General features: G+C 49.9%; 1 pseudogene; it reads left to right on the top strand.

Moving 5' to 3' along the window:
* Positions 1 to 7,627, top strand: part of LOC129063241 (delta(3,5)-Delta(2,4)-dienoyl-CoA isomerase, mitochondrial-like) — a 29,701-nt pseudogene extending 22,074 nt beyond the window's left edge.
* The last annotated feature ends 16,709 nt before the right edge of the window (positions 7,628 to 24,336 follow it).

The following is a 24,336-nucleotide window of genomic DNA, read 5'->3' as shown; positions in this document are numbered from 1 at the left end:
TTTAAAGATTTTATCTATTTATTTTTAGAGAGAAGGGGAGGGAGAGAAACATCAAGGTGCGAGAGAAACATCCATTGGTTGCCTCTTACACACTCCCAACTGGGGACCGGCCCACAATCCCGGCATGTGTGTTGACCGGGAATTGAACTGGAGACCTTTTGGTTCATAGGCTGGCGGAGCAGGAGCCCCACCCTCTGCAAGGGCAAATCCTTGCCACACTTCTGCCAGGCTCGGGTTAACTCAAGGGTTGGGAAATGTCTGCCTTGAAAGTTTTGGGGGGTGGTGGGAAATAAGAGCACGCGGACCTAGCTCTTCCTCCTCGCCCTTCCCGCACCTGCCTGATCACCCAGCCCCCCGCCAAGCAGTGACCTTCCTGGAAGTCCTACCGCCAGTGCCCTGTGAGCCTCTTGTGTAGATCTCTCCTGCCCTCTGGTGGACAAGGTGCAACAATGCAACCACATCCCTGTGCAAACCAAATGCAGACATCGCCTTTCCTCCTGCCACTTCTCCAACCTTTGTTCTTTTCCCCACAGGACGCTGTAACAGAGCCCTACACCAGGCCCAGACTGATGGGGGCAAGGGGCCTTTCTCTCTACTCCCTCGCTCCTGTTTCCCTTTCCTCTTCCTATACAGATGCAGACCCCTCCTTTCTGACCCCAGCACTCAGGGACTGCCTGGCTTAGCATCCAGCTACTTCTGGGCATGGCTGGCCTCCCATCCCTGCTGCTTGCAGGCCTCCCCTGCACCACGCCCCGTCGCCCCCCCCCCCCCCCCCCCATGCATCCTTCCCTGGATCTCGTCTCTGCCATCCGCCCACCAACCTGCTCTCCTCGGCCCCTGAGGCCTCTGACCTCCGACCAGTCCACGGCTGACCTGGCCCCAGACATCCCACTGTGGCCACCAGCTTCATGGCTCTGGGATGCTGTTTATGAGCCTCTGCTCCTCTGGGACCGCTTGCCTTGCTTCTCGGCCTCAGCCCAAGCCACTTTGAATTGACCGGCACTGACGTCTGCCTTCCTAGGCTCGGTACTAGGAGCCGTGGGACCACAGCGATCAGCCTACCAGGGAAGGCAGACGCGGGCAGAAATCATCGTAGTATACTGCACTGGGTTCTGATCTCAGGCCCGTTTGCGGGGACAGCGACCCGGAAGGTCCTAGCAGGGGGCTTCATGAGGAAAGTGATCAGAGTCAGGCCAGGAGGGGCACGCAGTTTCTCCCGAGGGGGCAGTGTGAGGACGCGGCTCGGATGACCGCCATCTATTGGACACGATCTTTACCTACAAGATCTTCTACACGCCCCCCACCCCACCCCCACCCCCGGTGCTGAAGTTATTGCCAAAGTGTTAGGGGCAATAGAGCCTCAAAGCACCAGAGCAGCTTGCCCGCGTCCCACAGCTAGAGAGCGATGGGAACCTGGCCTCCGGCCCCTTGCCGCACATTCTCTTGGTTCTCTGCCACAAGGCAGAGCACGAGCAAGCGTGGGGGCGTGGAAGTGCTGGCGCCACGGGAACAGAGGGCGTTCCCTGGCGGGCTGAGGCCAAGCCGGGTGAGCGTGGTTTGGAGCAGGGCTGGGGGGTGGCCTGCCCTTTCAGAGCTTTGCAGACGGCAGGGGGAGAGGGCAAGACGAGGGGTAGGTGACCAGATGGCTCTCAATAGCCTTCTCTCCTTTGCCTATCGGACTAGAACTTTTGGTTTTTAACTTGGGTTTTGGTTATTCTAACTAAAAACTGCATTTCCCAGCCCTTCTTGCTGATAGATATAACTATATGGCTGGGGTGGGGTGTGAGCAGAGCCTGTGGAAACAACTTCTAGGTGATGCTTTTTATGTGTTTATTTTTATTTTAGAGAGAGAGGAAAGGCATGGGGGGAGAGAGAGTATCATCAGTTGTTTGCCTTTTGTACACATCCCAACCAGGGAACAAACCCACAATCTAGGCAGGTGCCCCAACTGGGAATCGAACCACTAACCTTTTGTTTTGTGGGACAATGCCCAACCAACTGAGCTACACATCCAGGGCTGGGGTTAAAGGAAGGAGATGCCGTCCCTTCCTCTTTTGCCCTTTCTCGCTGGCTGGCCCGCAGAGGAGCCGGTGAGATATACAGGATCGCTAACCAGGGCAACAGTATAGGAACAGGAGAGCAAGGACACAGAAGACACCTGTCCTCGCACCGCTTATGGCCAGACTGCTACTCCTGAAAGACAGAGAAACTCTCAGGTTTAAGCTGTTGCTCTCCGTGGTCTCTCTGTTGAGAGGACGGAGGTCTGGGCCAGAGAGAGTGAAGTCGGGGGCCGTGGCGGTGAGGATGAAGAGGAGGGGTGACAAAGAGTAGGTTCTAGAGACACTGTGAGGTCTTTCCAGCAGGACTGGGCATCTGGAGGACATGGGACCAGCATAGCATTTAGTTGGCAGCAGAACGGAGGCATCTGAGGCGGCTCTTTTCCATTTCTTTGTCATTTCACTTCTGCATCTACCTTCCTCCTCACCCCTCTCTCCTTCAGGACCTCTCCTCTCCCTAAGTCCCAGATTCCTTCGCCCAGACCCCTCCTGCTTCCATCCCTCACACAAGCTTCCCTCTTTGCTGGAACACCTGGTCCAGCCCCGCACCACTGTTGCCTGGCTACCTCCAAGCATCTTTCACAGACTCGGTACAAACAGCACCTCCCCCAGGCACCGAGCCTGCATGGAACCCAGCCCTGCCTTCTGTGTCAGCATGGACCTCCCTGTGCTGTAAGCGTTTGCTCCCTGGTCCGTGTCCCGCCCTTAACCAGCAGCTCCGCGGGGACAGAGGCCATATTCACCTTTGGATTCCCACTGCCTGGTACAGCGCCCGGCACATGATGGGTATCCAAGAAATGTCATGGTACAGGATTTTCCTTTATCCCTGCTCCCCCACACCACCCTCTGGCTCCCCATTACCATTCGCCCTCAGCAAGATCCACCTTTAAGTGGCATCCTTGGGGCTAAACACAAGCAAACCAGCCAGCCAGGCAGCTTCCTGCGGCCTCCCTCTCACGCTCTGACTCAGAACTACCACTATCAAAAGCATCAGGTTTGTACAGCCCTACTCCCCATTTGGGCAGGAAAAAAACAAAAAACAAAAACACACAAGAAGCAAGCTTTCTCCAGGATGTTTAACTTGAAATGCTCTGGACCTTAAAACGTAGGTCTCCATTTCAAAAATGATTCAGCCTCAGATGAAAGAAGACAAATGTCACTATTGTATCGAGAGGAAGTTATGGAACACCATGTACGTCAAATCTCCACACACACCTTCCCTCCTAATGCAGCAAAATGATACCTTTATCACCGTTCAATCAAAGGCTCACTAAGTCCTGCAGGGAAATGAGGCGGTGGCAGAAATTGTCGATGTCTCTGGCACCCCCTCACACCCGCCCACTGCACGGCATCGCTGTCAGACACACATGAAAGGCTTCCTCACTTCCACTCCCCGTCATCATCAGCCACAAAAGGTATTTACTGACTGCCTGTTATACGCAGGACCCTTTGTGTGATGCAGGCAAGGAAAACTTAAAATTCCCCAAAGAGGCTGAACAGGGAGCCCATCTCTACCTCAGAAGTGAGTTATCTGCCTCTGAAATGAGTCACAGAGTCATTTGTGAAAGGAGACACACGCAGTAGCTTTTATAAAGAAAAATGGTCGCGACCAACGCGCACCGTCAGATTGCTCTGTGTGCAATTTCTGCCGAAAGCAGGAAAACGATGCCATCATAATTATTCAACTGCGCGGCGCCCAAGTCGATATGGAAGGTCTAAACCTCCGGCAGTGTGCGCCCCCGGCCCCCGGCGGCCCTTCTCTCCTGACCCCCGGGCACTGCAGAACGAGTGGGCCAGACGTTCCCACGGCCCTGTTCTCCACGCGGGAATGAAATGTGAAGACCGGGTCTGCAAATGTTTTGAAGTCAAGAAGGTCTGTGACTTTTGAGAAGGACTCCCTAGCTCTGAAATTAGTCGCACGGAGAATTTAGACAAATGTAATGGTTTTAGGGAGGAAGAAACAGAACTCCGTGAACACAAAATCTCCACACAAGTTTTTTAATGGTTTTGGGGACATGATAGAAATGTCCTTGTCCTGCAAATGTTCACTGAGTCACAGTGATGGCGAAGCCTTTATCCATCGTTTCTCAGTGTTTGTTAAAAGCTCTTTCCACGTTCAAATTGCTGAGCATCATTGTTAGCAAAATATTAACATTTACAAGATTTTGCTCATTTGTGCAAGAGAACCTGAGGGCAAATTCCTCAACATTTCCATTATTGGCGTTTTATATATTTGACATATGCCATTTCTGTATCAAATGCCTCTGTACCAGTTTTGTTAATTGCAGAGAAAGGAGGCTTCTATTCTTGTTTAAAATGCAGAGCCTGAGACAGACCAAAAACCAATTTCTTCACTCTAAAAGATGAGACAACGAAGGCACAGTCACAAAACGTGAGGTAAGGGGCAGGATTGTCTGAAGGTGACCCCGAGACCTCACTCCGGCGTTCGTGAGCCCCGGGCCCGCTGGGAGAGCTTCCCGACAATGTCGCTCGGTACAAGGTGCTGCACCCGCGCCCACCTTCCCATGGTGCCAGTGGGTCTCCTCCCTCACAACCACCCCCCTGCAGAGGGGCTGCACCTTTCCACAGCCCCAGGGCTCCAGGTGCTGAGCAGCTGCTGCTCCCAGAAAACCCTCAGGAGCAGCTGGTGCTGAGCCCAGGCCTGCCCTGTGGCCAGGCAGCAGGTTTTCCTTTTCTGTCATCAGACGGCTCTCACCCCACCCCCCACCCCCGAGAGCCATAGCCCAAGTGGTAAGGCCCTTCCATTGGAATGCAAAGCCACACTCGCTGTGCAAAGCAAATGGCCCTGGCACGCTTTTAGGGGGATAATGGCAGCAAAGGGGTCTGTATATACTCTTTCTGCTGATTCTGCCTTGTTAAGTTCCATTTATCCACCCTCACCCTCAAGAGAAGTCTATTTCTTAATGAATACTGTGTAACACTGTGGAATGGCTACTGAGTCCTGTTGCATAACTGGTGCACACCCAGGTGATGGGACCTCCCTGTGCGACCACGGGGACCCCTATAGGACCACACTGTGCCACGGAGAGCCAGCAGGCAGCAATTGTTAAGAAAACCCAGGTCCTCTCTCTCGATCTGCTACATTGTAAGTGCGTTTTTAACTTTACACTAGCACATAGATGATAATACGTATGTAACTGAATTAGGGTTCTCCAGAGCAATGAGACCGAGATACAAAGATATATATATAGATACAGATCTAGATACCGATTATGGATATAGATATAAAGAGGTTTATTACAAAGAATTGGTCCATACGATTACGGAGGCTAAGAAGTCCAAGATCTGTAGTCAGCATGGCAAGACCCAGGGGCGCCAAGGGTGTCCATTCCAGTCCAAAAGGCAGCAGCCTCAGGACCCAAGAACAAACTTTTCAGTTCCAGTCTGAGAGCAGAAAAAGACCCATGTCCTGGCTCCCCAGCTCAGGCAGAAAAAGTTCCCTCTCATTCAGCCTTTTGTTCTCTTCCGATCCTCAACACATTGGATGAGGCCCACCCACCGTGGGGAAGACAATCTGCTTTACTCAGTCCACTGATTCAAACGTTCATGTCATTCAGAAACACCCTCCCAGACACACGCACGCAGAAATAACGCTTAACCAAGCATCTGAGCACTCCATGGCCAGTCAAGTTCACACATGAAATTAACCGTCACAACAGCGCATGTGGCAGGTATGCACGGACAGCCTGGGGAGGCTCTTTCGCACCTGCAGCTCCCTGCTGGGGCACACGCCCCAGCGGCTCACAGCTGGCATTGAGAATATTCTCTTGAAAACGCCCACTCAAGAGGCAGCTACTTACAAGCATTCCCACCAACATTATTTCTGACCAACACTACCACTTTTGTTCATTAGTATAATTAATTAGTATTCCTTAGTATAGGATGTTAGAAAGTATTTTTATTGCTGATATAAATGCTGTTCAATGTTATGAATTGACTAAACACAGACCACCGGCGTTCTACCCACGCGTGAATGGAGGGTAAGAGCCCCCCTGGCCGGTGGCCCGTGCCTTGCAGAGCAGCAACCCAGCCCTATGCGTCCTTCATGGCTATAGAGGTTTGCCATGAAGCCTTGCCTTATCTCCCCCAGCCAGTACACAAAGTGCTTAGAAGAATGTCCAAGGGACAGGGAGCTAGGATATCGGGGAGCTTACAGTGCCGGGCTTTATGATACTTCTGTGCCTGTTTGCTAATAAAAATTCGTGCATGTAACAGAATTCAGTCTGAGACTTACTCTCCCTGATACCTATGGCCAGGTACAAGGTTTAGCAGAGAAAGGAGAAAAAACAATAGCCTTCCTCTACCTCTAAATCACAGAAGCGACTGATATAAACCCAAAAAACCCTAAAATAGAGATGACCTAAACTGGCTTGGGCACGTCTGCAACGCCGCGAATTCGGTGCTTTCTCGGGAGCCGTCCTTCCCACCTCACGCTGTCATGTGTTACACTCTCCTCCTTAGTAAGGAAATTCTGGATTCAAAACCACCTGGATGGGCGAGACTAAGGACTGTGGTCACCAGGATGGAAATTCGGAGGCAGGCCAGGCTGCCAGCCCCGTTGGTCCTTCCTGTCTGGTTACTCCAGCAACTCAGTAGCCAGGGCAGCGACGACGGAGGCTCCTAGCAGACTCCATGACCTGTTGACGGAGTGACCGGCAGCCCCCACCCACCTGGGTCTCAACCTTAGCCTTCGCCCCATGGGCTCCTCTGGACAAGATGAGACGCTAGAGCAGCCGCCAGTGAAGACCCACCCCACGCTTCTGAGTCCCTTTGGGTGACGGCGGCCCAGAGACGCATTCTGCACGTTCAGGAAACCAGCCCGAGAAGAGGGTGGCCACAAACAAGGCCTTCTGGCGTGAGAGGGGGGAGGGCTTCCACAAGGCAGCACCGGACGCTGACTGGCAGGCTGCGGTGGTCTCAGGTGCAGGACACAGGTTCACTGCAGGTACCACCCTCACGGACATGCCTTCAGCCTCAAGGAGGTGACGTGGCCCGCATGAGCTGACACCTCTGTAGTGTCATCATCAAGAGACCTTCATTCAATATCATCCGAAGCACCCTAAAGCACCGATGGCCGCCGTCCGTGGGGGCTGCCCTGGCGGAGGCGTGGACCTCGTCACTGCCCTTGACGCCCGGCACTGTGCCCAGGACGCCTTCTTTCAGGTGAAGGAGGTGGATGTGGGTTTGGCCGCCGATGTGAGAACGCTGCAGCGTCTGCCCAGAGTCCTCGGGAACTAGAGCGTGGCCAACGAGCTGGCCTTCACTGCCCACGAGATGATGGTGGCGAGGCTCCCGGCAGTGGGCGGGCCCATGGAGTGTCCCTATCAAGGAGGTCATGCCTGACACAGCCCAGGTTCTCAGTCAGGGCCCAGTGGCGGGTCAGCGCCTCAATGTCAACTTGCTCTGCTCCTGCCTCCATTCTGCAGCCAACGCCTCAGCTACGCAGCATCCTAGAACATGAACATGCAGCAAACGCAGGACATTGTTAAGTCACCCAGGCAGCGATGGAGAGGAAGGAACTAAAGAGTGTCACCTTCTGCAAGCTTTGAGAGTCTCCACGTCCCAGGCACTGGCCCGGGGTCTGGCCTTGCCCCGCCTCGTGCCTGAGTTTCCTCATCCACAGGGAGGGGGGATTAGCAAAGAGGGTCGCCGCGCTGCCTTCTCCCTCAGGCTCCCCGTTTATAACTCTCTGATGTTGATTTCTTCATGCCCAGGACCATTTCTTCACCCCAAAGACAATAAAGCAAAGTCAAGGAAGAAAAACTTCAGAAGTAAATGTGAAGTCCCATATTCACATTTACAGACTGTCCATCGCAGAACTACAGGACGGGTTTGCAGCAGACTCACATCGCAGTCCATGGCTCGTGACGGAATAGAAGTTCACAGAGTCAACGGTGAGGGCGCTGGGAGAAAACTATTAAGTGCCTGTACACAGCATCAAGGGAAAGAGCAATTTCACAGCGTTCTTCCCTGGTCACACCGCATCTGGAACATGGCGATAAAATCTGGATACCATTATTTTACAAGTCACTTTGACAAATGAGAATATATCCAAAGGACGGTGACCAGGAGAATAAGAAGTATTAAAATTATAAATCTCATTTTAAAAAGAACTTATGAGATTTATCCTGGAGAAGAGACAACAAAGGCAAGAGGGATTTAAACGTCAAATAGCTGAAGGCTAGTTAGGAAGCATTTTTTGTGGATGAGGGGTGCGGAAGACATTTTGCCTCAACAGAAGAGAGAGCAAGAAGGAGCTGGAAGCGCCCAGCAACGATGCTGGCTCCCTTATGCAGTAGGCATGGTCGCCTTCATCATCATCATCACCGTCACCATCCCCTTCCCCATTTTACAGGTGAGGCTATGGGGACTGAGAAACAATAACTAACCCACCCCCATAGCACGCTGCTCATTTAAAACTCCATTTCCAACACTACCATTCTATTATTTTTAATTATCCATAAAACAATCTCCTGTCTCCCCGCCTGGAGTGAAGGGCAGGGGAGTCGAAGGTCGCCCCTGAGGTCTCCCTTTGCTGCTTGCTCCCTTTAGCAATTGTCACCATCATGAGCTTTGTAATCAGACTCTTTGGGGCCCAAGCCCCAGATCTCCCACTCATGCGACCTCGGGCCAGTTTTGTGGCCCCCCCTAGTCCTTAGCAGCTCACCTGTGAGACAGAGTTGACGAGAATAAACTTCTCATCAAGTTTATTTGTGGAATGACTGAGCTAAGGAGCACACAGCCAATGTGAACACACAGCCAATGTTAGCTGATTGTGGTCCACCTTGAACTTGCTCAGCACCGCCCCCACCACTGTAAGGATGGTGTTCGATGGGGTCCTTATCCGCAGAGCTTATGATCTGGCTGCAAAGGCTTCTTCTTCCAGGAAGCCCACCTCACACAAATCAGTGAAGGTCCAGAAAAGCATCCAGGGGGTACTTAGGGACTGCCAGTCTCAAAAGAAATCAGTTTCCATTCCAAGTACTCAACTTCCAAATACACTCCCCGCTAAAACTGGTCTACCTGAAAACAGCAGCCAAAGGCTGCGCCACATGATTTTCCTTCTCCCACTTCACAGAAGAAAGGTGCACCTCTCATTCACCCAGGTTCACCCTGTGATGCTTTAGGTCTAGGTGACAGAACCTCTAGGGGCACCCACAAAAGAGCAACTTTGAAACGTTGGTTTACAGTGCAAAAACAAGCGACTCTTCTTACATTTGGCACATCATGTGATTTTTCAATTCTTTGCTTTCTGCAAAATAGAACGAGAACCTATTCAAGTTGTTAACATCCAGAAATTGCTAAAAATATTTTTGATGATAGATCACGATGCAATTCTTTGACTTCAAAATCAGAAGAACATTCAAGAATTGAATAACGAATAGAGCAAGACTTCTTGTCCATCCCCTCATTTATGTGAACAAAGCTGTTCAGTACTTACTTCTATAAAAATAAAAACTAAGAGTGAAATAGACTGAGCCCTGCCTCACCGAAGCGACAACGGCACTGGCCCGTGGGTATCTGACCTAATGTGCCAGTCCTATCCACATCACAAAATGTTTCCATTTTTAAAGTATTTAACTATTTACCATATTTCCCCATGTATAATGCACACCCAGATTTATGCACATTATGCACAGGATTATTATACCCATGGTATATAATCATTATACCCATGTATAATGTGCATCCTTACTTTTCCCTAAGAAGTTTGGGCAAAAAAGTGCACATTATGCACGGCAAAATACGGTATTTATCAAATTTTGTAACATACGCATGTATGTTATTTTGATCAACAGCATAGTAATAATAATTGTAAAAATAACTCGATCCAGAAGAAATGTGTGCAGCATTTAGGCACTTAGGATGCCAAGAAATAAAATTTAACTTTATAAACATACCTGCGCTGCTGAGAAATATGAGAGCGTGTCCACGAAATACTTTCTGAGGCAAAATAATACATGAGAATAAAATTGTTTTAGGAGGACGTGGTACAGAAAAATGAGTTCGAAGAGAAAAATGATGTCAAGTTTCAATCTTGTAATAAAGAAGTTGTGTGTGCATTTTTAAATGAATGACAGTAGGTATCAAATCACTAACATTTTAAAACCCAACCTGACAGTTTTATTTTTAAATAAAAATGTCTCAAATATGTGAAAATGATTTCAACATATTTGGAAGATGTCCCTAAGTGAACTTAAAAACGTGCTACAAGACACACCACTAAAAGACACACCTTTTAAGTAAAAGAGGGTCAAGTCCACAGAGGTAGATGAGCCCACCTGTTCCAAAAAGGCTCCTAGAAGTCGACACCACCAATTCTGGCCCGGTTCCCTTCTCCCTGTTCAGCCAAGAAGCAACCTCCTGATTCGACTGAAAGGAAGGGCTGGGAGGTTTAGGTTCTTGCAAGATGAGAACCAAAATAACCTAAAAATTCCTAGAAATTCTTGGGAAGTGTAACAAAATATGTATCTGAGTATAGCTGAGCTCCTAAGAAAGAGTAAGGGGGAATGTCTCTGTGCCAGAAACCCAGCGGGAGCGGAAGTCTGCGGCAGTAAGTGCCAGCGCCAACGACGCAGCTGCCCTGTCGATCTGTTCCAGTTAAGTCTGAACTGCTCATCTCAGTAACTAGGAGCTTCCTTTGTTCCCAAGTAAGAAATGAGGCTTTGTATGGTACAAGGTAGGGAGTTGGAACTAAGACCCCAACATAAAGCCAGAACTCACAAAGAGATGCAACCTTAATCAAGGGTGGATTGGAAAAATTCATTCACTGGTAGGGAAGATTGCAAGGTCTCTTACCTGTCTCTTCCTCGTTTATCAGAGACGTCTCCCCTGAGAAAACTGGGCATCAGGGCTATGACTCGCAAGGGTCTGGGACTTGAAATTATATTGCCTGGGGATCTGGGAAGCCCCAGGTAGAGAAATTAACATGAAATTGATCCTACGACAAGAGTTAACCCAGGAAGTTCAGAAAAGGCAACTGCAAAATTACTCTGAAGAGACAGACCCCTAACCCAGAGATGAAGCGCCTGGAAGATGAGAGCCCACGAGCCAAAATGACAATCCCAAATTAAATTATAAGAAAATGTCCTGAGCAAGAACCAGCAAACGAAACTAACAAGAGTACTAGAAATGCAGTATTTCAGATAAAGGGGAAAACGCCAGCGACAATAAAATCAGAATATTTAAAATTCCGAGACATCAAAAAATTCATTAAAAGTATAGAGGCAGCACACACCGCTAAAGAAGAACGATCTATCTTGGAAAAGTTTCCAAAGAAAAGTCAGGCCCAAGGGGTGGGAAGAACGTTTACATTGCCCTCTGCCTGGCACCTGTAGGGCCCCTAGTCACACAGGACCCCCAGTGGGTCCAGACAATGTCTAGCCAGGTCATGGGAAAGCCAGACTACAGCCAGGCAGTCTGTGCCCCAATGCTGCCCCCTGCCGCCCCTCCCTAGGAGTGCACCCATCTCCCTGCCCCAAGAAGCAAAGCCCAGTTCCCTCAAACGACCTGCCTGCCAGCCCTTCCTAGATTACCTCTGTTGTTTGCTGAGTTAATAAGTAAAGCAGTTGGCTGTTGTTTTGCCTTGTTTTTAAGATCAACTGTGGAGGACAGATTCATTTTCAGCAGAGAGAACCACAGTGCTGAACTTGCCAAACACTGAGGCTCCAAAAACTGTTCTGCAGTGCAGATGTGCAGAGGAACACTGTGGACTCACCGCGAGGTCAGGCAGGAAGGGCCTTGGGCTCATCTTCTTCAACCTTTGTGTTCCGTAGAAGGAAACGGAGGCCCCAGAGAAAAGTACAGTTGACCTTGAAACACTAGGTTTGAACAACACAGGCTGGCTTATACAGAGGTGTTTTCAATGAGCAGCCTGCTCTTTGCATTCACAGGTTACACATCTGCAGGTTCAACCCCAGGCAGCTACAAAAAAGTATTTTCTCATTCCCGACAGCAGTTTCCCAGCGGCAGGTTGAAAACATTGTTTTCTACCCAAGGTTGGTTGTATCTGAGGATGTGAAGGGCCAATTACAGTTAAGTTTGGGGGGAAGTCAAAAGTTGTGTGTGAATTTTCCACCCTGGGAGTCAGCACCCCTAACCCCAACGTTGTTCAAGGGCCAACTTCTGCAAGCTTGTGGAAGAGACGAAGCTCCGACTTGGCCTTTCCTTCTCCGAGTCCGCAGCGCACAGATGAGCTGGCTGAGGGTAGGATGGCGGTGGCCCGGTTTGTCCTTCCTGCTGTCTCCCTCTGCAGGGCCCCTCCCTGACCTCTCTCCACTCAGAGCCCTGTGGCTCCCTCCCTCCCTCAGGGCGGCCATTTAAGGGTGCAGGCGTGAGACAGGCCAGGGGCAAAAGGAGTTTCCCTTCCTGGTTGACATAATTACCCTACATAGTAGTAGAATTCTATGAGAATTCTGTGTGTGTGCATTTTTCAAATATACTTTCTTCAGGGGAAAATCGGGTATGTTTTGCTGAGAGACTTTCCTTACAGTTGCATTCTAGTGAAAGGATTAAGCTCTAACGATAAAACTCCCTAGGGACAAGAGCCCACCTCTCGGCAGCCCCATCTAGCCTCTCAGCAAGCTAGTTTGAGAGAAAATCCTAAGACAGAAGACTGGAAAGCTGGGGGAAGGACAAAGCGGTGCCTAGGAGGAGAGGAGCCAGCCAGGCAGCGTGCAGCAAGCCCACGGGGGCTCTGGGAAAGAACAGGCTAATTGAGGCTCCCATCATGACTGGTGACTCGAGCCACCGAGCGGCCGTTATCCCGCCCTGCCCCTCCTCCTCCCCTGCCTTCCCTGTCACTCACTCCCCAGGGCCCTTGGAAACGCTTCTGCCTCTGGGGTGCCAACGAAGGTGAACCTTCCCACCTGATGGAGGAGGTGGACCCTGAATGAAACCAGAAGCCGGTTCATCGCTCTGCAAATCATCTAGTGATTCCAAAGGGCACTTCAAGGGCAGTCACTCCACAAACAAGAGCAGATGCGGGGCCGAGGTTGGAGCGTGGGCTCTGCAGGCAGATAGGCTTTCTGCTCGTGTGACCTCAGGTAAATCACTCACCTCTCTGAGCCCCAGGTGCCTCATCTATAAAACAGGGATAATAATAATTACAGGGATTGTAACAGCAACCCCCAAGGGGTATTGTGAGGATTAAATGAGATCGTGCATGTAAAGTACCTGGTTCGGCGCCTGCACATTGTAGGCACATACTTGGAAAATGTGACTTCCCTTCACCTTCCATTTCCCCCATGGGCCACATACCAGTGGAGATTTAAAGACTAAAAATCGATGACTACAGAGCAAAACTGCACAGAGGAGAACGATGAAGTCCCAAATGAGGGCCGGGCCAGAGGGGGCAAAGAAGGAACAGCGGCTAGACTGAACCAAATCTTAGCCCATTTCATGAGAACAGTGCAGATTCTTGGAGTTCCACCATCTCCTCAAACCTCTGTTTCACTCAAACGTGTGTGTCTGCCTTTCCACAAACAAATCCGCAGGGGTTCCTTTGCTGACAAGATCGGCGTCAGCCACGTAAGAAGCTCCCAACCCAGACGGTGGCTGACTTTGCGTGTGCCCTGATTTTCCCCTAAACGCTTGCTTGAATCCTGCCCCTTGGTTGCCCAGGCCTGGGGCCTGGGCCCCTGATCCTGCTTTGGTCCTCTAGACTCCAAGCCTGGGTTTTGGGCAGCTGCCTCGGCTGACCTGGCCTGGCCTTCTCTCTGACCAAACCTTGGACACTCACTCGTTTCTCCCTGTCTTGGCTGACAGGTCTACGTGACTTCAGACATGCCTGCCTTTCAGTCTTCACCCTAGGCTACATTTGCCGGCTTCTTCCTCAACAGACCTACAGAATTCCTGCCTGAGTCTTGGATAGCAAGTAGCAGCTCAACCAGAAATCAACAACGGCCTCTGCCGGGTAGGAGGAGTTTAGGTGAACACCCAAGGCAAAGCTTTGCATTCTCTCTTCTATGAGGAATGGCAGTGGCTGAAACAAGTCCTCCAGAAGGCAGCTGCAGACGTCTAGTAAAGGCAAAGGTGTGCACACGCCACTACCTGGAAGACACATTTGTACCAGTCAGGATAGACTAGGAGAGTTATGCTGCAGTTAAAACGACCCACAAGTATCAGTGGCTTCAAACAACAAAGGTTTATTTTTAGCTCATGCTCAGCCTGGTGACTGCTCCCCGCTGTCCTCACTCAGGAACCCAGACTGACGGAGCCCCCTTACCCTGAATATCCACAGTTACCAAAGTAAGAAGGAAAGGTCAAGTCGCACACAGGCTGGTGGGGGCTTCAAATACCCACAGTCATTGGCCAAAGCAAGTCACATGGACCCTTCTACTTTCAAGAGTGTCGGCAAGTGCAATCCTAGGCGCTCACATCGGTTGGTAGTGGGGAAATGACTCTTCTCCCAGATAAAGCGACAGCACTTGAGCTCCGTTTCAGGGACAGGAACCTTCCTCCCCCAGCAGAGGACACATATAAGCCTCAAGGTCACTGGAGAAGCCCAGTAAAGCCAGCACCCCAAATCTAGACTGTCCAACACCAAGCGGCCTGCTTCTTGCCCTCGAAGGAGGTCACACCATATAATCCCAGAGGGAGACCAGAAGGGGGACCTTCCACTGGAGTGAAATCCACTTCCTGACCGGCAGCCCATCTGGCCCTCACGGGGAGAGAGAGAGAGGACATCTCTGTCTTGCTGAGCCTGGTCTTAGGAGTTTTCCCCTTTTTCAATAAAACCTATTTATGTATTCATGTCTTATGACATTGTGGGATTCATTCAACCCCTGACCGATACCAGACCGGAGCAGCCCACCTAGCACAGAAGCTCAGAAGGAGAGAATCAAAAACATGATGAACAGCACTAATGACTCCTCTATTCTATGCCCAAAATGTGATCACTCTCATTCCTGGGTGCAAAATATACTCAGCCCTTTCCCAAGGGACACGGCCCCAAAGCCCCATCCCCGCGCAGCACCAAGCTCAAAGTCCAGGAAATCCAATTTTGCACAGCGATTTCTACCCCAGGGTGATGGGCAACTGTCGCTACAGTTACATGTGGTTGGTGCCTCTCCGTTGGCAGGCTAAGAAGACACGCTATCTTCTCTAACATACCAACATTAATGATGGACGTAGGACAGGAAAACAGCCATAAACACTGCCATTCAGAAGAGAATAATGGGACTCAGCAGACACTGGTCCATAGAAATTCCAGATCTCAGAGCCTTCTTCCCCATGGATGGAGTTTATTCTTTATTGGATCTTGATTCCGTCTCCTGGAATGTTCTCAGTAGAACATTTCTCTGAGAGAACTCCCTTCCCTTATATGCCCCTTGGCCAACGCTAAAGTGGACACCAGAAAACGTCTTCTTGTGGACCAAGCTTCTGTCTCAGCCCATCTAGCAGGGGCCCAGGGGCTGTTTTAAGACTCAAACAAAGTCTAGATCAGGCCAGTGGTTCTTGGAGAAGTGGAATTCTCTCAAAACCTTTAGTCTCTTATTATTCGATTCCAGCTGACACCAATTGGCAAGAGATACACTCAAATTTCTTTTATAAATAAATCTCTTATTTGCTGTGTTTATTATCTTGCCATGATGCCACTCTAGATTTAATTGAAGGTATTTTGATCCATACCCTTAGTCTTTTTCCCCTGGTACATTTTGTCCAATCAAAAGAAATTGAACCATTACCAGAAGACACATTAATACATCCAGAGATTTAAAAATGGATGTGACTGCTCTAGCATTGATTTAATCCTTGCTTACAAAACTGAATTTTAATCATTCTCTGTCTCTCGAAGCCTTTCTTAATTTTATCTTTTATTGTTTGACAATAAAAAGCATTTGCTTTTTCCAGCCTGAGAATTGCAGACTGGCCAACTCTTCTCTGAAATTATCTTTTTCTTGAAATGTCTCACCAAACACCTTCAAGAATAACTAACTCACACAATTAATTTTCTGCTTTCCAACCTCTTTTCCTAAACCTCCAAGTTCATTAGGTAAATTATCCCCTTCCCAAATTCCTTCAAGTGCAGTGTAAGCAAATGTTGCTCCATTGCAAAAGGTCAAAGGCCATTTCCCAGCCTTTAGGAAGTTCCCTCACTGCCCCCACACAGCTGTTAAGCCAGCGCCAGTCAGATGTTCTGCTACAGAGCGCCCCTCCTCGGCACTCATGGGTATATCAGTCAGGATAGAACAGTTATGCTCACTTAACAAAACTACCTAAATCTCAGGGGCTCAAATCAACCTTTCATTCTTCCTCATGCTCCACGTCCACCATGGGAAGGCTAAGTGATCCGCTCCACACTGCCCTCCCTCCAGGAAACTGGCTGGAGAGCCTCACCGTCCGGAATAATGCTGGCAGGAGGGGAGAAGGGCAAGTCACAGGCTAGCCCTCAAAAGCGCCAGCTGTAAGTGACGCGTATCACTTCTACTTATACCTCATTGGCTAAGGAAGTCATAGGTCTACCTTCCAGGGGACTGGGAGTGCAATTCTGCCTTGTGCCCAGCGGGAGGCAAATGGAAAAACCGGTGACTGGCAAACAGCAGCAATGCTTACCATTCCGTCCCAGTCTGTACCCTGGAGAGAATCACATCTGTGCGCGTAAGGAGACACAACGACAAGCATGCTTCTTACTACACAGTTTGTAATAGCCCCTCCCCCAAAAGACGGGGGAACAACCTAAGTGTCCATTATTAGGAGAATGAATAAAAAAGTTGTTGTATATTCATATAATGAAATATCTTTCAACAATTTAAATGAAAAACTCAAACTACAAACATTAACCTAGATAAAGCTCAAAAATATAATGTTGATTGAAAAGGGCAAATTGCACGGTACAACGTGATGTTATTTGTATAAATTTTTAACCATATATACCATTATTATACACTGTTAATGGAAGTATATGTAACTCTTGAGTTGAAGAAGCAGGACTTGTGGGTGTAATCAGAAAGCAACTGCATTATTGCCTATTAATGTTCCTTTAAATTTATTTTGTTTGATGATTTTCCCCCACCCTAGAATGAAATGTAAGCAGCTCTAATCACTATATAATGTCCTCTAATCAAAAAATAATGTCTATTTTAGTATAATCATCACAATTTTCCACTCTATTTGTCTACTCCTTATATCAATCAATTATTGCCACGGTCCTCATTATTAATGCCACATGATAGACCGCCCCGAAGCCCAGTGACACGTGGAAATACACAAGCATCTATTTCTAGCTTGCAAGGCTGCAGCAGCTCTGCTCATCTCAGCTGGGCTTGCTCCAGGCTATGAGCTCTGCTCAGGGCTGTTCCAGGCCTTTCCTTCTTAGGAAACACACTCTCTACCTTGACCGTGTTCTCCGGATGATGGCAGAAGTGTGACAGACAGGAAAACCCTCGCTGCAAGCATATTGCATGCTTTATTCTGTGACGTCTGCTAACATCCCATTGGCAAGTCATATGGCCAGACCCAACACCATGGGGTGGGGAAACAGATGCTGCCACTGTTGGGGGAAGAAGAGGGTATATTTACAGACCCAAAGGCCACTCTCCCACTGTGAATCTCAGGCTACAGGGGAGCCACCCAGTGGGGAAGGAGGCCAGCTTTTCCCTACCTCATCAACCCTGGTTTCTGACCTCCCGCAGGTCTGAAAGGAGGGAAGGAGGAGAAGAAAGAGACGGGGGGTTTCTTCCTTGACTAATATTCGCATCACAGTCTCTGAGCCAGGAGGTGTTTCAAGGTCATGCTCAAGGACAGTTCCATGGGTTCTCCAGTCTTCAGGGATCTTCAGAGTGCTGGCTGGTGGCTCCTGGTTTGGGGGCAGAGGCAGTGCTCAGGGCTCAGAGCTCACTCACAACAGCTGACGCCATAAATCCTCCTTGACTCGTGAATCCCTGACTCATTTACACTCCCGTGGAGGGTGAGGGTTAAGGGTCCTGCCTCTGGTTTTCCTTTGTAAATCCTTCGACAGGCCCTCTCACCTCATTGGTTGACTGGGTGCCTCAGCTGAAACTCCCGCTTTACCTGCCATATTGTTACACAAATCTGTGTAGTAATAGTATAAAAACATGGGTGAGGAGGAAACACACCAACTTCAGGATGGTTACTATACCGCTGGGGATGGGGAGGGGAGCGGAAGGCAGAGAGACGGGGACTGCGATGGTGAAATTTCTATATCAATTTGTCTAGGCCATGGTACCCAGCCATTTTGTAAGACATTATTCTAGATGTTTCTGTGACACTATTTTTGGGTGATACTAGTGGTAAATCAATAGTCTTCAAGGAAAGCAGATTACCCTCTAATATGGTGGGCTTCGCCCAATCAGTTGAAGATCTTAATAGAAAAAGACTGGCCTCCCCCAGAGAAGAGGATTTCTGCCAGCAAATTGTGGCTTGGAACTGCAATACTGGCTCTTCTGTGTGTCCCCAGCCTGCTGGCTAAAGATTTGGGGCTTGCTAACAACCTCCACAATGGCGTGAGCCAATTTCTTAAATAAATAAGCACACACATGCCTCTTGTTTTTCCTGTTTCTCAGCAGATGGGCAAGGTGAGGCAAGGTGAGCATCTCAGCTGAGGGAAAGTTTTCATTTTTGTTTTATTTTTCTTTGAAAACCTGCCTGGGAGTTCCTGACTTTTGCCACCGTGTATTTTATCTTTGGGTCAGGTTATGTTGCTTTTGGCCAAAGGCTTCAAGGCAAATGCATTCCTGGAAGCTACACTGTAAATCCAATTGTCGTAAAGCAAATTGTGTTTTCCCATCAAACAATGTACATTGAATTGTAACAGCAGGTGTAATACCTTGCACTTGTATAGTGCTTTGAAAAAGGCTTTTAGGAACACTGCCGCATTTAGTCCTAGCAGGTAGGCAATGTGTTCCCTTGATTGCACAGATGAAGAAATTGAGGCTCAGAGAACCTGATAATAGGGACTGAGCCAGGATTTGATCCTAGTCCAGTGGCCTTTCGAACGTCTCCTTAACCAGGTTAGGTTTCAGCTTCAACCAAGTCACGCACACAACAAAAAGTTTATCCAAAGGCAGAGATTCCAGAACTCAAGCCTCCACAACTGTTTACAACTGTAAAATTTTGCTCTTAAGTTACATAAAACATAGAAACCCCTGAACTGTAAAAGCAGACATATAACACATAAATAATAGTCACTACCCACCCAGAAAGCTACTTACCCACAACTGCTACACTTCACCGTCCACATAAACACTTCATGAGCGATACTTCACTCCAGTGAAGGAAACGCCTAATTGCATAGGGGACTGCCTGAATCTATGTATTTTTCCAGTCCCTTGTTCATGCCCTTCTTGTACTTTGAAATTCCTGAAAACAAAGTCACAGTTCATAAATCGCGTGGCCTCCATCTCTCCAGCCTGCGCGGGGAGCGGCGGGGGGAGCGGGGTGTGGGGGGCGGTCAGTAGGGCCCAACTTGGCTCGATCATGGCGGAGCTATAAGCACCGGTAGGAGGGGCCGGAAAGACCTGGGTGGATGGAGCTGAGAGCCGGGGAAGGTCAGACAGACCCCTCCCAGCTGGGGCTGGGGTGCTAAAGGAGCAGGAGTCCCACCTACCCCCGCTCCCGGGCCTTCCGCCTGTAATACTGCTTCAGCACCGCCAGGGGGCATCTCTGAGGCTTCAGTCTGCCCCACCCCCTGTCTCGGGAGCCTGCTTTGCCGCCTGCGCCTGGGGGCACAGCATTGGTCGGCCTTGCTGCTCCTTGTTCCACTGCCCACATCTTTCCGCAGGCTTCACTCTCATTTCCAGTTCCTGCTCTAGCTCCATGTCGAAGGCATAGCTGTGGTAACCAGCTGGACCCCTTGGCCCCCCTAGACTTGGAGTCTGGGGCTCTCGCTGCCTACTTGAGCCGGCAGTGGCCCTTACTTGTGTGAAGCTTCCTTCACAGACCGCCCGCTGACCCGGACTCCAACTCGTCCTCGCTCCTGCAGTGGGGGCTGCCCAGCTCGGGATGACCCTTCCAAAACTAACTGCCCATGGGTGAACACCCATCAGCACCCACTCAGGCCACTGGGGCACCTCAGTGGGCTGCCCTCCATCGCCCACTTCCCTGTGACACCAAGGGGCTGCAGAGTCAGAGGTGAGGGAGGGGGTCTTCTGTCCCACACATTGTACTCTGAGGGCACCTCAGACCCAAAATGTCTGAGCAGTGACTCGGGAAAGCAGCAAGAAGGGAGGAAGAAGGGACTCCAGTGGCAGGAGCTCCAGGAAACTAAAAAGTATACACATAAAAATTAGATTTAAACCACCAGCCCCCAACCCAAGGCCAGTGGCAAAGGGAACTGAGTGGCTTGGTGTCTCTGAATCCTTGAGGTGCACATGAATTTCACACGTATGGCCACACGGAAGGGGACCCTCGGTACCTGGTGAAGAGGGTCACCCGTGTGATTTCTTTCGGCTCCTGGGCCGTGAAGGTCATCCCTGCAGGTCTGGGAAGTGCCTGATTTGAACCTGGGAAATCAGGAACATGCACAGGACTGGCCCCCATCAAGGCATGAAGCACACTGATTAATAGTGTTGCTTCACAGCCAAGCCCCCGAGGAATTTGGGGTGATTCGTACCAGGTCGCACTTTGGTAGCAGTGAGATTGATAGTTGGCACCTGGTCTCCAGGAGGCCCCAGAGGCTCTGCCACTGAGGATGGTTATGTGGTGAGAATATGCCTGCACGATAGCAGGTAAGGGAAACCCGGGCCAAGATTCCATGTGGGGCTCTGAAAATTCTGTGCACAAATTGTGGGTTCCTGATTCGAGAGACGGCATGCCCTGCCTGGGCACCTAACTGGGGAGGCAACAGCCGCTCAGGCTTGGCCTCTCCAGACCCCTTGCCATGAGCGGCCATCGCTACGTTGAGGGGCCATCGCTACATTGATGTTGTTGCTATGCTGTAATAAATTGTAGGTGTCCTAGTACCATCATTTCAGATCTCTGAAACTTCTTTAGTAATTGAACCTGTTTAACTGCCACTGTTAGCGCATCCCCACTGTTAAGGGTTAAATTGTGTCCCCTCGAAATTTGTCTGTTGAAGTCCTAACCCCTAGAAGCTCAGATTGTGGTCTTATTTGGAAGTAGAGTTGATTGGTGCAGATTCAATGAGTTAAGATGGAGCAGGCTGGGCCCCTAATCCAATATGACTGATATCTTCATAAAAAGGGGAAATTTGAAGACAGGGGGAACACCGTCTGCAGATTGAAGTTATGTTGCCACAAGCTAAGGAATTACCAGAAGCTCAGACAAAGGCCAGGAACAGGTTCTTCCCTAGAGCCTTCAGAAGGAGCCCAGCCCCAACCCTTAGCCCCAGGCTTCTAGCCTCCACATAAATTCCATGGTGTAAGCCACCCAGTTTGTGACACTTTGTTATGGCAGCCCTAGCAAACCTGTGCACCCACAAAAGGCTTTATTCTCTCCCTCTCCCATCTGCAACAAATGCTGGCATCAGCTCAGGCACCCCTAGACCTTCGGTCTCCCTATGGGGCCCCAAGACTTCACCTCTCTTCTTCCCATGCAACTGTGATCCCTATTCGGCCAGAAGTGTTGCTGCCTCCCCACACCACACGAGGAGTTGGTCCACAGCACAGGGGAGTGTCTGCACAGAGCCGTGCATCCTCCGCTCTCCCAACAAGACCTGCAGGCCAGGTTCTGAATCAGTTTCAGGTGAGGCAGGGGCCTTAGAAGTCAAGTGTCTAGCCTTGTAGGTTATGATTAAGGAAGATAAGGGCAAAAAAAATGGGATCATTTTCCCAGGGTCTCACACAGAGCTCGTTAGTGTGATAGTTATGATAAGAGCCCAGAAATTCTGATGCTCATCAGGCCAGTGCTGCTCAGTCGTAGATCTCTTCTCCAGGGATGACTGTGGTTGCCAGCTGCCCTGAAGTGTCTCTGTCTTGCTTATTAGAATTTAATTGCGTTTAGAAGAAGGACTTGGATTGAGTTACAAGTCCTTCGGTGTATAGGTGTTAAATAAATGTTTTTATTGGATTGATCAGAATGTCTTTTTCTATTCCAAGCTAGCAGCCCTGGCTGGTGTGGCTCAGTGGATTGAGTCCTGGCCTGCTGAACCAAACAGTGGCTGGTACAATTCTCAGTCAGGGCACATGCCTGGGTTGCTGGCCACGTCCCCGGTAGGGGGCACACAAGAGGCAACCACATACTGATGTGTCTCCCCCTCTTTCTCCCTCCCTTCCCCTCTCTAAAAATATAAATGAAATCTTTTAACAAAACAACAACAACAAAAAGCTAGCAGATCCCCAAGGAAATAAGTTGCCAGCCCAGTGTTTCTCAAAGGTGCCCAAGGGGACCCTCGCGTGGACGGCACTGCTGACTTTTCTGTGTGTGAGTGACTTTGAGTGATTTTTATTTTTACTTATTTTTTTAAATCAGTTTTATTTTCCTTCCTTTCTGGGGGGTATTACTTTCATCTATTACTGTGCCTGGTTCCTTCATTTTTATTGTTCGGTTTCAGTTGACATACATCATTATATTAGTTTCAGGTGTACACCCCAGTGATTAAACATTCCATAATGTACTAGGTGATCATCCCAATAAATCTCATAACTATATGAATATTATGAATATTATGAATAGCATACATAGCTATTAGAATATTATGGACTGTATTCCCTATGCTGTACTTTACATCCAGGCAGGGTCTGAGTGGCTCCAGTACCAGCTTTGAGCAGGTTCTGGCCTCCTGAACCACAGGGAATGTGCAGAAGTGCCCACAGAGCCGGTGGCCAGGCAGGGCAAGGTCTGGCACAGACCCTCAGGGGTCTGGAACAGACTGTTCAGGTTGGGCCAGTGGGCGCCCAACACCTGCTGCCCATAGCTGGAGGCCCCGGGTGCTAGGAGGTCATGAAGGGATTGGCCAGTTGTTGAGGCCCCACCCCTTGCCCTTTGATCTTTCTCCATTGATGTTTCCATCAGAAGACATCAGAAGCTCTGGGATGAAGTTAGTTCCATGTACTCTAGAGCCCCAGAGGAAAAGGAAGCAAAGAACATGCTCTCCCAGTTTCTACTCTGTTCTCAGTTCATTTGGCGCATAGCTGGCTCTGGATAGGCCATTTGGTTTCTAAGTTTCTTCTGTGGTTCCTCTGCCACCGTCCCTTGTCTGGTGGCCTTCATCCACTCTCCAAAGAAGCCCGTGCTGTCTGGTCATAATTCCAGGATGTGTGGACCCTTGAGAACCATGTATACCCCTCCCCCAGGGCGCAGACCTTCTCTCCCGCATTCACCACCTGAGCAGGTAGTCAAGGCTGTGAAGCCAGGACCATCTAGCACCATCCTACCTCCCTGCCCAAAGGAGATGGAGGTGAAGGTCCACAAAGAGTCCCCAAAAGGGAAGGCCAAGAATGAAGACGACCAGGTCCAGAACAACGGAAAGGCAATCGGAATAGCCCCCATAGCAGGGGGGATCGACCACTGACATCTAGGCCCCCGAACACCAAGGAAGTCCTCACTTCTCCCAAGTGCAGTCCTGGGCCTCCGGACCTCAATGGCAAGTTCCCATAAGCTTGAGTGGGAACGCCCAGATGTCCCCCAAGGGCTCCTCCTTTGAAGGCCAGAGGGCCGCAAGCTCACGCAGCCCTGCAGGAGATGCCCTGCCTCCTCTGAAGCCTGACTCAGAGGCAGCAGTGCTCCCTGACCCAACCCCTGCCACTCCCAGCTGCCAGCGAGACCCACAGAGGAAGTGCTGGGGGAAGCCCATCCTCCCAGCTCTCCAGGTTCGCTAACATTGCACATTGCGTAAGGAGGTGGATGCTGAGAACACATCAAACAGCAATTTTCTACTGGCCTCCGCCAGCAGGAAGCCCTGCAAACACAAAATGCCCTCACCACGTTGGCTACCACTGCCAGCACTGCTGTGGGATTGAGGTGAGCTGCCCCGCCTCCTCAGGTGGCTTTCCTGGATGGTGACAAAAACCTGGGCACCTTGGAGAACACTGAGTGCTGGAGTAAAAAGACCTTAGCGAACAAAACAGAGGTCCCTCTGCCTGACCCTTCTTTCTTCCCACCCGGCTCGGCGATGGCAGACACCCTGTCCCTGGCCCACTCAAGCTGGGCAGGTCCCTGCTACCATCCCATTCAGGGCATCTGCTGATTTGGCCTCTCAGCCTACCTCAGATGATGATGACATGGAAAAGGACACTCCTCCCCCTTCCTGAGCTGCCACAATCATATCTTCTCTAGACTCCAGTATGAGATCCCTGACAGTTCGCCAAATCCAATATGCAGTGTGGGCCACAGGCGC

Source organism: Pteronotus mesoamericanus, unplaced genomic scaffold, assembly GCF_021234165.1.
Source record: "Pteronotus mesoamericanus isolate MK-2021 breed Mesoamerican mustached bat unplaced genomic scaffold, CSHL_Meso_final scaffold_85, whole genome shotgun sequence".
Classification (NCBI taxonomy): domain Eukaryota; kingdom Metazoa; phylum Chordata; class Mammalia; order Chiroptera; family Mormoopidae; genus Pteronotus; species Pteronotus mesoamericanus.
Note: the sequence above shows the minus strand (reverse complement) of the source record. Positions and strands in the feature narration are given on the sequence as shown.